This window comes from Protomyctophum bolini (genome assembly GCF_963924005.1).
Source record: "Protomyctophum bolini genome assembly, chromosome: 13".
Lineage (NCBI taxonomy): Eukaryota > Metazoa > Chordata > Actinopteri > Myctophiformes > Myctophidae > Protomyctophum > Protomyctophum bolini.
Window position 1 is genome coordinate 20478543 of NC_137874.1, and position 7500 is coordinate 20486042.

General features: G+C 43.3%; 1 protein-coding gene across 2 annotated transcripts in view; it reads left to right on the top strand.

Annotated features, from left to right (window-relative positions):
* LOC308326749 (rho guanine nucleotide exchange factor TIAM1-like) overlaps positions 1-7500 on the top strand; it is an 82929-nt gene that overhangs the window by 5128 nt on the left and 70301 nt on the right. The window contains exon 2 of one of the 2 annotated variants that reach the window (XM_080779768.1): positions 2451-2525. The exons of the other annotated variant lie outside the window; for it this stretch is intronic. The gene's annotated coding sequence lies outside the window, so the exon portion shown is untranslated. The remainder of the gene's footprint in view (positions 1-2450; positions 2526-7500) is intronic. 2 annotated transcript variants of the gene reach the window in all.

Genomic DNA, 7500 nt, shown 5'->3' on the forward strand with positions numbered 1-7500 from the left:
AGCTTGTAGATGGGCTATTTTTGGCACGCGACACCGTTGTGCGACGAGGTATAAATCCCACTTAACTATGACCTTGTCTTTATGGATAACAGAGCTCTCTATTAAACAGCCATGCACTGGGACAGGACCACAGGTCACCTGTGTCAGGGTCACTGCCAGCGCACGCACGCACGCACACACACACGCATGCAGCCACGCACGCATGCACGCAGCCACGCACGCACAGTAACAGCATCAGTGTTCATTTACCTCTGAGGGTGTCAAAATGAACCCATATAGCTGTTTTACTGTGTTTTACTGTGAACCTATAGCTGTAGAACAGTTCCCAAACTTTTAGAGACCCAAAAGAGAGATTAGATGTTTGCCCAGGCCCAAAACTAGTGAAAATAGTAGATCAGCACCAACTATTATTATATTTGAAGTATTCCTGTATGTAAATGTAGGAAAATAAAATTGGCGTGACCCAAAAAAACTGGTCCGTGACCCACAAATGGGTCCCGAATGAGCCACTGTTTGGGAACCAGCGCTATATAGAATGATGTGTGGAACAGGAAGCCTCTTGAACATCATTCCCCTGATGGGACCAGAGGTACAAGACCTGAGAACCAGGGATGGAATGCCAGGAGGAGGAGAGGGAGACGGTGAAAGATGGGGGGAGAGAAGATGGGAGAGGGAGAAGGTGAAAGAGTGGTAAATAAATAAATGGAGCGCCTTGGATAAATGGAGCCTTTATCCAAGGCGCTTTACGCATACAGAGGGAGAGATGAGGAAGGGGTGGGGGGTGCCACTAAATTTGAGAGAGGGGTGTGTGGATTGAGGGGGAGGGGCGTCTTGGAGCCGCATGCCATGCGTCTGCTCTCCTTCATTTCCCCTCTTTTGTTTGTTTTCCAGCGTCTGCTGATGAGCGGAGGGTGCCCCCGCTGCCCACCCCCCCATCCCCATCTCTCTCACACCCGCTGTCTCTCTTGCTCCATCCATCCATCTCTTCTCCTCTTCCTTTCTCCTCGTGTGACAGCGTCATGTCGGCCTATTATCTCTGATCACTGTTGCGTTCCGCTCCACACATCCGTGGCGGCTGCCGATTTATCTCTCTCTCTCTGTGTGTGTGTGTGTGTGTGTGTGTGTGTGTGTGTGTGTGTGTGTGTGTGTGTGTGTGTGTGTGTGTGTGTGTGTGTGTGTGTGTGTGTGTGTGTGTGTGTGTGTGTGTGTGTGTGTGCGCGCGTGGGTGCGTGTGCGCTCGCACGTGCAAATGTGTGTTTTGATAGTATATGATCATTATTTCCATGATGCTATGCCCATAATATAATGATTTAAGAAAATGTTAGGAGAACCTAATTAGGTAGATGTAATTGTAATGTAATATATAATACAAATGGGATGATTATCATTATGGTTATTTATTTATTGTTATTATTAATTGGGAATAGGCCTATTGTAGAGGAATTTGATCCCATGATTTTGTAACCCCGAACTGAGCTCATGCTTCCTTCAATGAATGAGGAGTGAGCAGGCCGCTTAATTCTTAACACCTGACAGGGGGGAGTTTCCCCGGTTGTACGGAACATGTTATTCCAACCATGTCCTTTCCCCACCAAGTATTATTGCCAGGTGCTTGAAAAGCGCCTGAACTACATTTGCTACTTCTCTACTAGCGACCGCAATGACGACCTTAGTAGACACTTTTTCATGATTGGCTGCCTCTAAGCCAATGGGAGACTTACCCATAAAACTCATAATCTGAACGGCTGCTGTTGTTTGTATGAGAATGCAAATGAGAAGTGGTAAAACAAAGGTAGATGATTAGCACAAGACAAGCTCGGAAGTAAAAAAGGGAGCGATAGAAGAGGACAATAGAGATTAGAGAGATGTTTTTCTGATGATAGCTGAAGAGGAAGCCAGTTTAAGAGTGAGACGGTGGAAAGAGAGTGTTTGTGTCAGAGGGTGGGGGTGGGGGGGGATGACTGAAGGAGCGCATCTTCAAAGATTGTGTTCATGCCCTGTTTCTGTTTGCGGTTGGGAGATTTGGTCTGGCTAGGATCTCTGTTTTGATCTCTGCTCGGAAATCTTTCCACCCCCTCCTCTTGCCTTGGGGATTGTTTTTTAGCGTGTAAGGACGGCGTTTCCATCTTTATATCTGTGTGACTGTGCAATTAAGCCATGAGAAATAGGCCACTTGTCCATCGCATTAAGTCACTTATCCTGTCCTGACCTCCCCCTCCATGCAGTCCTGTCTCCTTCTTCTATCTATGCTGTATGAGATGGAAGTACACCATGGCACTCTATTAGATGTTGTATATTCCTCTACTATATTGTGTCACTGTTGTATTCAGTAAAGAAATGTCCTCGTCTCTCCTCTCCTCTCCTCTCCTCTCCTCTCCTCTCCTCTCCTCTCCTCTCCTCTCCTCTCCTCTCCTCTCCTCTCCTCTCCTCTCCTCCAAACGGCATGAAAGAACTTGGCCAAGCACTCTGTCTTGCATGCTCCCGATTGCTGACCTGGAAGTGATGCAATGGAATCACAGAAGAAGGTGTGTGTGTGTGTGTGTGTGTGTGTGTGTGTGTGTGTGTGTGTGTGTGTGTGTGTGTGTGTGTGTGTGTGTGTGTGTGTGTGTGTGTGTGTGTGTGTGTGTGTGTGTGTGTGTGTGTGTGTGTGTGTGTGTGTGTGTGTGTGTGTGTGTGTGTGTGTAGGCCAGTCGGCTGACTGGATTGTGTTTCTTTAGGGGATGAAACCCCCATGGTGAGTGCTGGATAAGGTTTCCACAGGACTCTGTTATTGTTCTGCCATGTGCATCAACTTTCAGTTGATGTAAATGTGAGTTTGTGAGACAGACAGAGATAGTGTTTGCAATTGCCTGTATCTTTTGTACTGTATGTGCATGTATTTGCAAATGGACGTGTTTTTGCACATGCAAGTGTGAGATAGTGTGCACGGCCATGAGTTTGCCTAATGTCAGCGGGTTCATTTGTACGTGAATGTGCATGCGTGTGTGTGTGCGTGCGTGTGTGTGGATGAGTGTGTGCTTTACCCCCCAGGCCTGCACTCAGAAGTCATTGAGTGGTGGGGAGCTGATGCAGGTCACTAATGCACCGAGAGCGGAGTTCTGCTCACCCATATACACCCAGCATGCACTTACAACCCAGACAATGAACCCAGAGCAGAGCTAGTGAGCACAAGCTCTCTGCTCCTAAAGGCAGTGGAGTGGACCCATTGACCTGGATCCAGCACCGTGGCACATCACTGGCACGCTCAGGAGCCGACCGTGCTACTGACACTTGACTTGAGCGCTCAGGCATCTTGGAAACAGTAAAAGGCTGTCACTGTCTGTGGAATTCTGATTTCTCGTAGTATTTACTGATGTTGAATTGATATAGTTAAGTGATTCTCAACCTTTTGCATGTCAAGGAATCCCGGCCATGCACTCCCATTTGATATGGGACCCCAAATCACTGTAAAATCCTCAGTGTTAATTCAACTCAAGAGAGCGTAAGAATTGATCCAAATTTGTTTCCTTAACTATCAATTGGCGTGCAGAACCGTTTCTCTAGAAAGGAGTTCCTCGTACTGTATTGTTTATTCTGAAGAACAAAGGTTAATTGGCATGGAATTGAATTGGGAAACCATTGGGTTTAATGCTAATTTAAATGTTATTATTTTATTCTTTGCTTTGTTTGATGGCACAATGGACAGAGATGGAAAAGAGAGTGTAGAAAAGGGCAACAGTCTGGAGATGGATTTAAACCTAGGAAAGTGAGGAAACTGTGATTATGTGGTCATATAGCTGGTCGAAATGTTCTAAGCGGCTTAGAGATCACCTGTATGAAGACTGGGCCATTCTACTGGTCACACCAGTCTCCTTATGCATTCATGGTTGCATGGATTTCATTTTTTTATTTAAATTTTAATGCACAACAAAATGATGTCTGTGTGTTCGAGAGTGAGTGCGTGTGTAGTTCTAACAAAGACAGCAAAGAGGGAGGGACATCTATTAAATGGTCATTCAGCACGCACGCACACACACACACACACACACACACACACACACACACACACACACACGCGCACACACACACCACGCTAATGTGTTGCTATTTAAAGACTTTGGCACCAGTGCTCCGAATGTCTTGCCACTATTGATGCCGGTAGCAAATAACCAAGCCTGTCTCAATGCTGTGGCATTGTTCTGTCACTGTCTAGCCTGCCATAGCACTACTGCACATAGTGACTGCATACTAATGTCCAATACACGTATAAGTGGCTAGTTGTAGATTTGCATTTGTTTTCTACCGTCTGCCATTTCAGGCAGACATCCAGAGACTAGACGCAGCACCACAGTGTGCTGCATTTTGTCCGAATCTTTCTATATCTCTCCATCATCATTTGCAGCCCTGTGCTTTGCTCTGGTGCATTTCAACAATCAATAATCAAGAGGTGTTCATTTATTACTCACTCACTCATACAGGTACAACTGTGACATGTTCTGCAAGGCTGTGCACCAGCAGCAACACAATATACAACAAGATACTAAGAAGAATAGTACTCAACTAGGAAACTTATTCTATTAACATATGTGTTAATATGACTACTTGTTTTAGAAATGGCATTGAAAACTAGCTTGTTACCTGATAATAAGAATAGTACTGGACTGGACTGTAATAAAACAATAACAAATAAATAAAGGAAAATAAGATACCGGAAAAATAAGGTTACATTTTTTTTAAATGGTTAAGACACGCACTATCCCTCTTTAAAACCATCTTTTACTCTTTATGGGATGTGAAATGGGGAATGTGCAGAATTGGGGGAATCATAATAAAATGTACAGTGAATTAGGATATCCTGTACGCTATACTGTACATCAAGTACACTTATCTACAGTATGTACATCTGTGTTATACATCAACTAAGTACATTTATCTATGTGACCATGTAAGCTAAAACAAGCATGGATATGTATGGATGAATGTAGCTTTTGTTTTTATTTAATTTAACATTGTCCTATTTTTGGTTTATTTATTTTTTCCATGTTCGTGGCTCTTGACAGCCGCAGGGGGAAAGCTCTTCCTAAGCCATGTGCATTGTCTCTTGTCTTTTCTTGGAGGGAAGACATTGTCTGTTGACTCAGGTGTGTGGATGTCAGGCGACTTCTCTTTTCCCCTCTCTCACCTCTCCTGCATTCTTTTTCAACACAGCCCTTTGTTCTCCCTGTGCAGACCTTGGTGTGGTTCTCATCATCTTTCTCCTTCCCTGTAGCCAAGGGGTGATCTATACTGCAGAGCCTCAGTACTTAAAGGCACGTACAGGTGGTCTGGCATGTTTAGCTCTGGCATGACGTCGGTCACTCACTGGAGTGGCTCTTTTCCAAAGCATATTATGTGTGGAGCTATTGGATTCCATTCATTTCAGTACGGTCTGAAAACCAATTACTGTAGCAGAGTCTTGAAACCTGCTTGTGATATAGGTAATCCAACATAATGAAATTAGTTTTATTTATTTTTGTCAAGCTATACCTTATTGGGTTTTTGATTATTATTGATTTGACAAGTCTGGAGATGATTGATTCATAAATATATAATAAAGAAAAAAAACAATATCAATTACTTCTTGAAAAAGATACTGGTTCATTATGAAAGTTGGAATTATAAGAATAGCAAAAATTCCCAAATAAACTTGCAGGCAGTCATGTTAAGTAGGCCTCTACTGCGAGTTGTAGCCAATGTGCTAAACATGCCATACTATACCAGTATTGTCCATTAAACCAGGGGTTTTCAACCCTTTTCATTTTTCAAGGCCCATTACTTATTTGGCATTTGAGCCACGTACCACCATTTGACGAGATTCAGCCTCTCAGACTCAAAACGACAGAATATTTTGTTGTTGTTGGATAAGATTTTGTCTACAATTCCATGCTGTTTGCAAACGTTGAACAAATTAAATAACAATTCTTCTACATTCTCTAATTGTGTAGACTTCTTGTAAATGAAGTAATGCAGATGTTTAACAATAATGTAACTCTTGAGAGCGTAAAATGACATTTGGTTACCAACTCTCCATCATTTAGCTGGGGACCACCTGGAACCGCCTTAATAAGGACCACTGGTGGAAAACCACTGCTTTAAACCATAAGATATATAATAATATAAGCCACAGTCATTCACACTGTACTGTGCATTATGGTATACCTCTCTCCTTCTTTCTACTTATCTACTCATCCCTATAGCTATGTAGGATTGTTGACATTGGCTGTTTCTTCCTCAGAAGTCCGTATTTAATTATAATAAGGTTTCCAGTGAAAATACTTAAGCTTTCGGTGTCAATACAAGAGTGTTTTGACTTGAGCTGTCTTGACAAAGTTTGTCTCCAGCATACGTTTCCTTTTACTCTGATAATAGAGAACTGATAAAGAAAATTCAGTATTTCCTTATTTTTGCTCTGCATGTGTTCTACTTTTGTACATTTACACATATTCTGTTTGGTTAAAGCTAATTTATTTAAACCTCGCTATACAGATTGGTGGTGTTACTATATGAGGACTGTTTATTTGCCCATGCTTCATTCCGAAGAAGACTTTTTAGTAAGTAAACGCTAACGACTAAAGCTTTGACTGTAAAACATTTGAAGTCGCAGTGTGTGCTGACTTTAATTTTGGATTGTCTGTGATTTCCTTTGGTCCTGCACCTAGCCTCCAGTGGGAGTGTTCTAGATTTGTTTTCTTTTATAGTACTGAAACCGACAAAGCTTGATCTCATCTGCCAAGAGAAACAGATGATGTATGAGAAGAAAATAACATAATACCACTGATAGATCTGGACAGCAACTGTGCAGGTTTTAGACTGTTCGTTTCTACAGAGACACTGAGATTGCAAAGCGGGATTTAAAGAGTGACACGTGTCCTGAACCAGCATATACAGCAGCATATGGTCTCAAATGGTCTGATCTCTAAATCGATGTCATTTTCTCAGTCGGTGTTTAAACACAGACACTGAGATCGCTGTGATCCCACACTGTACTCCACAGAGAGTGGGGTGGGGGAATGGGGGGGGAGTTATCAAAAGACACACTCATTGACTCGCGTTAGCTTCTCACTCAATGGAGAGCTTGTGGCAGAGGGATTTTCCTTAAAATATGGTAATCCCCTGACTGCACCATGCAGCGGCCCTGGCAGTCAGCTAAAATCTGACTTAAGCAGCGTACAGTATAAGCCCCCCCCCCCAGCTGGGGATGGTGCATTGTGATGGTAGTGACACTTGAGGAGTCAACTGTAGCAGTAAATTGGCTGATGCCAGACTTGGGTTCCATTGCCCTATATATCTGTTTGACTTGGCCCTTCAGATGCTATAGGATAGGGAGGGACTGTTTTCAGACTCTCCTTCACTATAGGTTTTCTGTTCATCTCTCTCTCTCTCTCTCTCTCGCTCTCTCCGTCTCTCTCTCTCGCTCTCTTTCGCTCTCTCGCTCTCTCACTGCCTCTCTCTGTCCTAATCGTGTTGTGTAGAGAAACACAA